The sequence below is a fragment of the Rana temporaria genome, unplaced genomic scaffold (assembly GCF_905171775.1).
Source record: "Rana temporaria unplaced genomic scaffold, aRanTem1.1, whole genome shotgun sequence".
Lineage (NCBI taxonomy): Eukaryota > Metazoa > Chordata > Amphibia > Anura > Ranidae > Rana > Rana temporaria.
In genome coordinates this window covers 6924-17759 of record NW_024404529.1, presented here as the reverse complement: position 1 = coordinate 17759, position 10836 = coordinate 6924, and the positions used below count along the sequence as shown (strand labels likewise).

Below are 10836 nucleotides of genomic sequence, written 5' to 3'. Positions count from 1 at the left end.
TCACATTACACTGACCTGACACCTACACTGACCCCCCCCCCCCCGACACCTACACCTACGCTGACCCCCGACACCTACACATACGCTGACCCCCGACACCTACACTGACACATACGCTGACCCCCGACACCTACCTGACACCTACACTAACCCCCGACACCTACACTGACACATACTTTGACCCCCGACACCTACACTGACCCAGACACATACGCTGACCCCCAACACCTACCTGACACATACACTGACCCCTGACACCTACACTGACCCCCGACACCTACACTGACCCCCGACACCTACACTGACCCCCGACACCTACACTGAGCCACCTGACTCCTACAGTAAGCATCCTACTTCCTGCACTACTCGCACCCCCCTCCCCACAGCTTGGTGCAAATCCGTCCTCCTTACCTCTGTCTCTGTCCCGACTCCCCGCCAGCGCCATCCACCCGCAGCCCGCTCCATGGTGTAAGACACTGCACCTCCATGATCCCATCTCTACCAAGCCGAGATGCCCCACCCCTCTGCTAGACACACCTCCGCCGAGGGACATAGAGCAAAGGAACACACCGCCGCCGAGGGACACAGAGCAGAGGAACAGGCGGAGGGGAAGATCGCAGCCCCGGCGGCTCACACAGTGCTCATTTCCCGCCAACATGTGACGTATTTCCCGTCGCACTCTGATTGGGCGTATAGCGGTCATGTGCGGAGGCGGGACTTCTAGACGATCGCAGACAGGCCAGCCCCACGCCGCACATGACCTCCATACGCCCAATCACAGGGCGCCGGACACCGAACATGGCGGGTGAGATCGGGGACTGGTCCCTGCTCGGCGGCACTCGGGGCTCGTAATTAAACACTGCATGCCCGAGACTCGGGGCTTTTCGGCGGCCCATTCGGGGCTCCAGCCTCCTTAGCCCACCCCTAACGACGCCCCTGGATGCGTGGTATATGTATTCGAGTGTCCAAAGGATCATCCCCTGTAATGTGTCCGCAGTCTTTGACCATCTCCTGTAATGTGTCCGCAGTCTCTGACCATCTCCTGTGATCAGTGGCAGCTGATGCTCAAATTTTTGGGGGGCGCAAATAAACGAAAAAAAGACAGTGAGGAGAAGAGACAGGTTAGTGAACCATCTTCATTATACTGTATACTGTTGATTATCTGGCACTTTTACACGCAGCTATATGGATGGTATATGTATACAAGTGTTCAAAGGTCTTTGACCATCCCCTGTAATGTGTCCGCAGTCTCTGACCATCTCCTGTAATTTGTCCGCAGTCTCCTGTAATTTGTCCGCAGTCTCCTGTAATGTGTCAGCAGTCTCTGACCATCTCCTGTAATTTGTCCGCAGTCTCCTGTAATTTGTCTGCAGTCTCCTGTAATGTGTCCGCAGTCTCTGACCATCTCCTGTAATTTGTCCGCAGTCTCCTGTAATTTGTCCGCAGTCTCCTGTAATGTGTCAGCAGTCTCTGACCATCTCCTATAATTTGTCTGCAGTCTCCTGTAATGTGTCTGCAGTCTCTGACCATCTCCTGTAATGCGTCCGCAGTCTCCTGTAATGTTTCCGCAGTCTCTGACCATCTCCTGTAATGTGTCCGCAGTCTCTGACCATCTCCTGTAATGCGTCCGCAGTCTCTGACAATCTTCTGTAATTTGTCCGCAGTCTCCTGTAATGTGTCAGCAGTCTCTGATCATCTCCTATAATGCGTCCGGAGTCCCCTGTAATTTGTCTGCAGTCTCCTGTAATGTGTCAGCAGTCTCCTGTAATGTGTCAGCTGTAATGTGTCAGCAGTCTCCTGTAATGTGTCAGCTGTAATGTGTCAGCAGTCTCCTGTAATGTGTCAGCTGTAATGTGTCAGCAGTCTCCTGTAATGTGTCAGCAGTCTCCTGTAATGTGTCAGCAGTCTCCTGTAATGTGTCAGCAGTCTCCTGTAATGTGTCAGCAGTCTCTGACCATCTCCTGTAATGCGTCCGCAGTCTCTGACAATCTTCTGTAATTTGTCCGCAGTCTCCTGTAATGTGTCAGCAGTCTCTGATCATCTCCTATAATGCGTCCGGAGTCTCCTGTAATTTGTCTGCAGTCTCCTGTAATGTGTCAGCAGTCTCTGATCATCTCCTATAATGCGTCTGGAGTCTCCTGTAATTTGTCTGCAGTCTCCTGTAATGTGTCAGCAGTCTCCTGTAATGTGTCAGCTGACAATCTCCTGTACCATGTCCCCAGTCTCTGACAATCTCCTGTACCATGTCCCCAGTCTCTGACAATCTCTTGTACCATGTCCCCAGTCTCTGACAATCTCCTGTACCATGTCCCCAGTCTCTGACAATCTCCTGTACCATGTCCCCAGTCTCTGACAATCTCCTGTACCATGTCCCCAGTCTCTGACAATCTCCTGTAATGTGTCCCCAGTCTCTGACCATCTCATGTATAAAAATATTTTTTTAAAAGTGACTTTCGGTAACGGTGCTGTTTCGGTATCGATTTCAGTTTCCGGCATCTTGTATTTTTCATTTTCGGTATCGGTTTAGGCACCAAAAAACACATTTGGCGCTTCCCTAGTTTTTTCACCATAATGCATAGGATGCATTAAGGTGAAGAAAAAGCCCAACTGTATTGATCACATGTCCCTTCACTGGCCAAGGATCTGCCACTTTTGTATATTGTATGTTAGAAACTTAGAGGCTGTTATTTAAATAGTGAGAACGTTTTTAAATGCTACAGTCAGGGCTCTTTCACACGGGCAGACCGTATGTCCGCTTTTTCATCCATCCGTGTACAGATGAAAAAGGGACATACATTGGTCCCTATGAGATCGCGGGTGTCAGCGGATGTTCCGATCTCATCCAGGTCCGCAATCCTCTGATTCTGCAGATGGAGGAAAACCCTATTTTTCCATCCGTCTGCAGAGCGGATTGGATGAACATGGATAGACGATCCGTGTTCATCTGATCCCCCCCATAGGGGAGAGCGGAGATCTGATAGGGCGGTCCCTGCACAGTGTAATGTGCGGGGACCGCCCTGTCATCCGGCGGCTCTGATCCCCGCTGAGCAAGCGGAGGTTTACGAGGCGGATCATCACGGATCCGTCCCATGTGAAAGAGGCCTATGAGAAAGATTAGGTGTCATTAACAAAATACTATTTTCTTGATTTAGAAAAAACTCTAATATGTCAGAGAAAAGACAACAGTTGAGTGGTCATGCCTACCGCCAAAATGCAAAGGAGAAAGCTGAACGTATCAAAGAAGAGCTCAAGCACATGCCAAAGATACAATTAGGTAGATTCAGTAAGAGTTAGGCCGACTTATCAGTAGATAAGCCGACCTAACTCAGAATCTACGCCGACTTATGTTTAAGCGTATGCTCAAACAGGGATACGCTTAAACATATCTAAGATAAGACGGCTTGCGCAGTCCTATCTTAGGTTGGAATTTTTCGGATGGCCGCTAGGTGGCGCTTCCATTGCGGTCGGCGTAGAATATGTAAATGAGTTGATACGCCGATTCACGAACGTACGCCCGGCCGCCGCAGTAGTTTTACGCCGCTTCTGTAAGGCATTAGCAGGCCTAAAGTTATTCCACCTATTAGGTGGAATAACAATGTTAAAGTATGGCCGCCGTTCCCGCCGCGAGATTAATTTTTTTTACGTCGTTTGCGTAAGTCGTCCGCGAATCGGGATTTACATAGTTTACGTCCACGTTGAAATCAATAGGCCCGTGCGGAGTACGTAGCCGCAATGCACACTGGGAAATGTAGGCGCCCGGCGCATTTGCAGTTTAAAAAAAATGTAAAAAACGTGAGGTCAAGCCTCATTATCATTAAACACGCCCCCCCCCCCCAACACATTTGAATTAGGCGCCCTTACACCCGCCCGCTTTAGGCTACGCCGCTGTATATTAGCAGGCAAGTATATTGAGAATCATTACTAGCCTAGCTAATTTACGGCGGCGTAGCCTAAACACGCTAAGCTACGCCGCCGTAACTTTAATCCAATGTACCTGAATCTACCTAAATGTTTTTTCTCTAACAGAGGCACTGCTGGAGGTTCTGTACCTGTGGAGACTGAACAGGTGGCAGAAGGGCAGCAATACATAGAAGACAATACCACTGAGCCTGCTGCAACTTCTGAAATAATTAATGCTAATGAAGAAGCCAATATTGATTTGGAATTTTCTTCTGATCCTGTGGATTGGTATAGGGATAGTGAAAAGCTGAAGGACTATTTAGCTATAAATGGCATAACTCAGAATAAAAATGCTGCCTTTTCCTTATCGGCTCGCAAATATTCTGATCGGACCCGGTCATTCTCCAATTTATTTTTTAAACGTAAACTGCTGAATGGAGAACTGTATGAGAGAACCTGGCTGGTATACTCTGAAAAAGCAAAAGCTGCTTTTTGTGCCCCTTGGGCTAGATTCACGTAGATTAGCGGATCTTTAGATCCGCGTAATCTATGTGATTTACGATCCGCCGGTGCAATTTAGCGAGGCTAGTGCAGTATTCACAAAGCACTTACCTCGAAAATTGCACCGTCCGATCGTAACTCCCCCGGCGGAATTCAAATTCTGCGGCTAGGGGGAGTGTACAATTTAAATCAGGCGCGTTCCCGCGCCGATTTAACTGCGCATGCGCCGCCGGCGAAATTTCCCAGTGTGCATGCTCCAAATGACGTCGCTAGGACGTCATTGTTTGCGGCGGCAACGTCAATTGCGGCCATCCATATTCCAGACCGACTTATGCAAACAACGTAAAAATTTGAAACTCGGCGTGGGAACGACGGCCATACTTAACATTAGCTACCCCTCATATAGCAGGGGTAACTATCCGCCGGAAAAAGCCGAACGCAAACGACGTAAAAAAAAAGCGACGGGACGGGCGTTCGTTCCTGAATCGGCAATTCTCCTCATTTGCATATCTGAAAGACCGAGGCGACACCTAGCGGCCGGCGGTAGATTGCAGCCTAAGATCCGACTGGTGTAAGTCACTTACACCAGTCGGATCTAAAGGAGATCTATGCGGAACTGATTCTTATGAATCAGTCGCATAGATCCGACCGTCGGATCTCAGAGATACGACGGCGGATCAGGAGATCCGCCGTCGTATCTCTTTGTGAATCTGGCCCCCCGTCTTCTTTTTGGTAGTTCATCTGCTAAATGTCAGTTGGCTCAAGAAGGATTTAGTGATTGGAAGAATGCTTCTGTTCGCCTAAGAGAACACGAAGACTCTGAGCAACATAAAACATGTTTTATGAGATTAAACAACAGGAACGCTGCATGTGGCAAAATGGATAACATGCTGATTTTGCAACAAAACAATGAAAGAGAGTACTGGATAAATGTCCTCAGGTGTGTTGTTGCGGTTGTGAAGGCTTTATCTTCTCGTGGTTTCGCATTTAGAGGTACAGATGAAAGTTTTGGCTCTCAAACAAATGGTAACTATCTAATGTTACTTGAACTCATTGCTGAGATTGATCCCTTCATGAAAGAGCACATTAAGCTCTATGGCAATGCTGGCTCTGGCACAGCATCCTATCTGTCCAAAACTGTTTGCTATGAATTCATTGAAATATTGTCAGTCAGACTGTTAAATGCAATAATTGTCCAGGTGAAGGATGCTAAATATTACTCGATAAGTGTGGATTCAACCCCAGATGTTTCTCACGTGGATCAGCTAGCCTTCATTATACGATATGTGAATGACGAGGTTGTGCCAGTGGAACGATTTATAAAGTTCATACCACATATTGGCCACAAAGCTCAAAGTTTATTTAAAGCTGTAAGTGATACATTAGAATCAGTCATACGATAATGCTAGCAATATGGCCGACCCATATTCTGGACTTCAGGCTCGTTTTAACCACTTAAGCCCCGGACCAATATGCTGCTAAATGCCCAAAGGCGTTTTTACAATTCGGCACTGCATCGCTTTAACAGACAATTGCGCGGTCGTGCGACGTGGCTCCCAAACAAAATTGGCGTCCTTTTTTCCCCACAAATAGAGCTTTCTTTTGGTGGTATTTTATCACCTCTGCAGTTTTTATTTTTTGCGCTATAAACAAAAATAAATAGAGCGACAATTTTGAAAAAAATTAATATTTTTTACTTTTTGCTGTAATAAATATCCCCCAAAACATATATAATTTTTTTTTCCTCAGTTTAGGCCGATACGTATTCCACCTATTTTTGGTAAAAAAAAAAAATCGCAATAAGCGTTTATCGATTGGTTTGCGCAAAATTTATAGCGTTTACAAAATAGGGGATAGTTTTATTTTTTTTTATTTTTTTTACTACTAATGGATCAGTGATTTTTTTCGTGACTGCAGCATTATGGCGGACACTTCGGAAAATTTTGACACATTTTTGGGACCATTGTCATTTTCACAGCAAAAAATGCATTTAAATTGCTTATTGTGAAAATGACAGTTGCAGTTTGGGAGTGTAACAGGAGTGCCTTTTGGGCACAGATTGAGCCAGGAGATGGGGGACACATGTTGGATTGTTTTGGCGTGGACAGTGATCTACAGTATATTCCTTAATGCCTGCAAAGAATATTCTATGACTCATCTCTCTGTGAAGACTGTTAACATGTTAAATAAGGCTGGCTCTTGAAAGGCCTTTAATTGTGTGATAACACTGTCTAAAGCCTATTGATGCTCAGAGGTGTGAATAGGTGTCAAGCTGTATGCGGAGACGGAACGTCTCCCTAGGGAACTCAGTGTGTGATGGTGTTTTGTTTGTTATGTTGTTAATGAAAGAATGTGCAGTGATTAGTCATGATAATTATAGGCCGGCGCCGACACGTCTAGAATGTTTAGTAATTAGCCTTGGTGTGCGATTAGGGGGGTGAAGATCTCATTGTCCCTTTGAATACTGTCACATGATTGTAACTGCATAAAAAGCTGAGAAGAAACCATTAAAGTATCATTACATTTGAAACCAGAAGCACAGAGTTGTGTGTCTCGTGTCTGGGGGGGAATTCTTATGGAATGGATCGGGTCTGCCTGTTGGTTGGAGTGTCGATAAGCGGTCGTGGATGGGATGGAAGGTCGTAAACGGTGGTGACCGTTACAGGGAGTTAACCACAGGGGGCGCTGTAGGAGTTAGGGTTCACCTAGTGTGTGTTTACAACTGTAGGGGGGTGTGGCTGTAGGTCTGATGTCATCGATCGAGTCTCCCTATAAAAGGGATCACTCGATCAATGCAGCCGCCACAGTGAAGCACGGGGAAGCCGTGTTAACATACGGCTCTCCCTGTTCTTCAGCTTTGGGGAGCGATTGCGAGGGGGCGGCTAGAAACGAATAGCCGCGCCCTCGTCCCAGACCGCTCCCCGCGGGTATCCGACCGCCGCATGTAGCCGGGGGGGGGGCCCGATCGGACCCCCGACCCGCGGAAAGGCAGGGACATACATGTACGCCCATATACCTGTACGTGCCATTCTGTGGACGTACATATACATGCGGCGGTCGACGGTTAAAGAACAAAATCCACTAGCTATATATATATATATATATATATATACCATGCTCTGCACATTCCCTGAACCTTGTAGGAACATGTGCTGCAGAAAGCTGCGTAGAAGCAGTATCATTCTTTGGAGTCATCCAACAGCTGTATAATTTTTTTTCTGCCTCTACAAGTAGGTGGGAAGTCTTACCTTTTCATTTACCGTATTTATCGCAGTATAACGCGCTCCCGCGTATACCGCGCACCCCTAAAGTGGCCCCCAATCCTGTGGAAAAAAAGTTTTTTTGTTTTTTTGTACTTACAGTTTTGGTGTCTTGCGCGGCGTCCATCGGCGGCCTCGTCGGGTCCGGCGTCCTTCTGCGGCTTCGGGTGTCCTCTTCGGCGGGTCTGGCGTCCGTCTTCGGCGGGTCGGGTGTCCTCTTTGGCGGGTCCGGCGTCCTTCTGCGGCGTCCTCGCGTCCTCCCCGCTCTTTCCCGCCACGAGTTTGAATACTGCGCCGGCATATACCGAGCGCAGTACACTCGTGAATCTTCGGGCAGGCTCGGCAACTGTCGCGCTGACGTCCTGTACGCTCAGGACGTCAGTGCGAGAGGCGCCGAGACTGCCCGAAGATTCACGAGTGTACTGCGCTCGGTATATGCCGGGGCAGTATTCAAACTCGTGGCGGGAAAGTGGGTATCGGCGTATATCGCGCACCCACGATTTTGCCCTGATTTTCAGGGCAAAATAGTGCGCGGTATACGCCGATAAATACGGTAAATGCCAAGTCCACGGTTAAAAATCTGTCCGTCACAAGATGGTCAGCACGCAGTGATGCATGTCGTACTCTGAGGAAATCATGGACAGAAATTATTGAAGCCCTGGAAGCAATAGAGGAGGATGACTCTCAAAGGCCAGTGACAAGAAGTGAGGCTGCAGCACTTCTAAAAAGTCTGAATTGTCTGGAGACCGCCTTCATGACAGTATTTTGGAACAGCATTTTGGAACCTTTTAATGCAACAAACGCTTGCAGAGTGCAGATGTAGACATTTCAGCAGTTGTGAAGCTCTATGGGGCACTTCTCCAGCTCATGCAAAGCCATGGAAATGAGTTTGAAAGGTTTGAATCAGAAGCCAAAGAACTCTCTGGCCTTGACCATTTCAAAACCGCCTGCGCTAGAGCTAGAAAAAAAAATTCCATTTGATGTAAGTCAAGAAGGAGACGTACAGTGAAATGCTACAGACCATTTCAGGGTAAACACGTTCTTTGCAATTCTTGACAAATTAACCACTTAACCCCCGGACCATATTGCTGCCCAAAGACCAGAGCACTTTTTGCGATTCGGGACTGCGTTGCTTTAACTGACAATTGCGCGGTCGTGCGACGTGGCTCCCAAACAAAATTGGCGTCCTTTTTTTCCCACAAATAGAGCTTTCTTTTGGTGGTATTTGCTCACCTCTGCGGTTTTTAGTTTTTGCGCTATAAACAAAAATAGAGCGACAATTTTGAAAAAAAAATGAATATTTTTTACTTTTGCTGTAATAAATATCCCCCAAAAATATATAAAAAAAACATTTTTTTCCTCAGTTTAGGAGGATACCTATTATTCTACATATTTATCGGGAAAAAAAAAATCGCAATAAGCGTTTATTGATTGGTTTGCGCAAAAGTTATAGCGTTTACAAAATAGGGGGTATTTTTATGGCATTTTTATTAATATATATTTTTTACTAGTAATGGCGGCGATCAGCGATTTTTTTTCGGTACTGCGAGATTATGGCGAACATTTCGGACACTTTTGACACATTTTTGGGACCATTGGCATTTTTATAGCGATCAGTGCTATAAAAATGCATTGGATTACTATAAAAATGCCACTGGCAGTGAAGGAGTTAACACTAGGGGGCGGGGAAGGGGTTAAGTATGTTCCCTGGGTGTGTTCTTACTGTGGGGGGGGGGGTGGACTCATACATTCATACATTGTATGAACAGAGGATCTGCATTTCCCCCCCTGACAGGACCGGGAGCTGTGTGTTTACACACACAGCTCCCGGTCCCCGCTCTGTAACGAGCAATCGCGAGTGGCCGGCGGCGATCGCGCCCGCCGGCCACCTGCACGGGAGTCACGGACGAGCGGGGGGCGCGCACGCGTGCCTCCGGTGGTGCGCACGCGCCCCTAGTTTTTTCAGGAGCAGTGAATTTAATAATGCTAAAAGTGAAACAATAAAAGTGAAATATTACTTTAAATTTCGTACCTAGGGGGGGGGGTGTAAAGTCAGCATGTGAAAAACCGCATGTTTCCCGTACATAGAACTGTCCCTGCACAAAGTGTCATTTCTGAAAGAAAAAAAAGGCATTTAAAACCGGCTTTGCGGCTCTAATGAATTGTCGGCTCTGGCAATTCAGAGATGATTCATTCATAAAAAATAAAAAAAAAGCTGGGGGTCCCCCCAAAAATTCCATTAACAGACCCTTCAGGTCTGATATGGATATTAAGGGGAACCCCGCCGTCAATTAAAAAAAAATGACGTGGGGTTCCCCCCAAATATCCATACCAGACCCTTCAGGTCTGGTGTGGATTTTAAGGGGAACTCCACCCAAAATGTAAAAAAAAAATGGCGTGGAGTTCCCCCAAAAATCCACACCAGACCCTTATCCGAGCACGTTAACCTGGCCAGCCGCAGAAAAGAGGGGGGGACAGAGTGCAGCCCCCCCTCTCCTGAACCGCACCAGGCCACATGCCCTCAACATGGGGAGGATGTCCCCATGTTGATGGGGACAAGGGCCTCATCCCCACAACCCTTGCCAGGTGGTTGTTGGGGTCTGCGGGAGGGGGGCTTATCAGAATCTGGAAGACCCCTTTAACAAAGGGGATCCCCAGCCCTCCCCCCTATGTGAATTGGTAATGGGGTACACTGTACCTCTACCATTTCACTAAGGAAGTGTAAATAGTTAAAAAAAAAAACAACACACAGACACCGTAGAAAAAAATCCTGCCAAATTTGCCAAAAGAAAAGTTAGAGCTAAAAAATTGTAGAGAGTTTCTTTCTTACTCTGTAATGCAGAAAATGCCTTTTAAAGATTATAGCAGTATTTTCAGTCTGTACAATTAAAGCCAGTTATTTTCAGCGTTCTCGTGTGTGGAAATATGTTTTTAATTTATTTATTTTAGCAGTCAACGATAAAGGATGGGAATGACGGTGTGTGTGAGTGTGTGTATGTGTGTGGGGGGGGGGGGGCGGCATTGAAGGACTTGGCCTTGGGGCGGCAAAGGGAGCAAATCCGGGCCTGGCTGCGCATGGGAAGTACTTGGACATTCCAACATGACAATGATCCAAAACACAAGGCCAAGTCCACCTGTCATTGGCTACAGCAGAATAAAGTGATGGTTCTGGAGT

General features: G+C 47.1%; 1 pseudogene; it reads left to right on the top strand.

Annotated features, from left to right (window-relative positions):
• The first annotated feature begins 798 nt into the window (after window positions 1-798).
• LOC120922133 lies at window positions 799-8712 on the top strand (annotated as a pseudogene).
• The last annotated feature ends 2124 nt before the right edge of the window (window positions 8713-10836 follow it).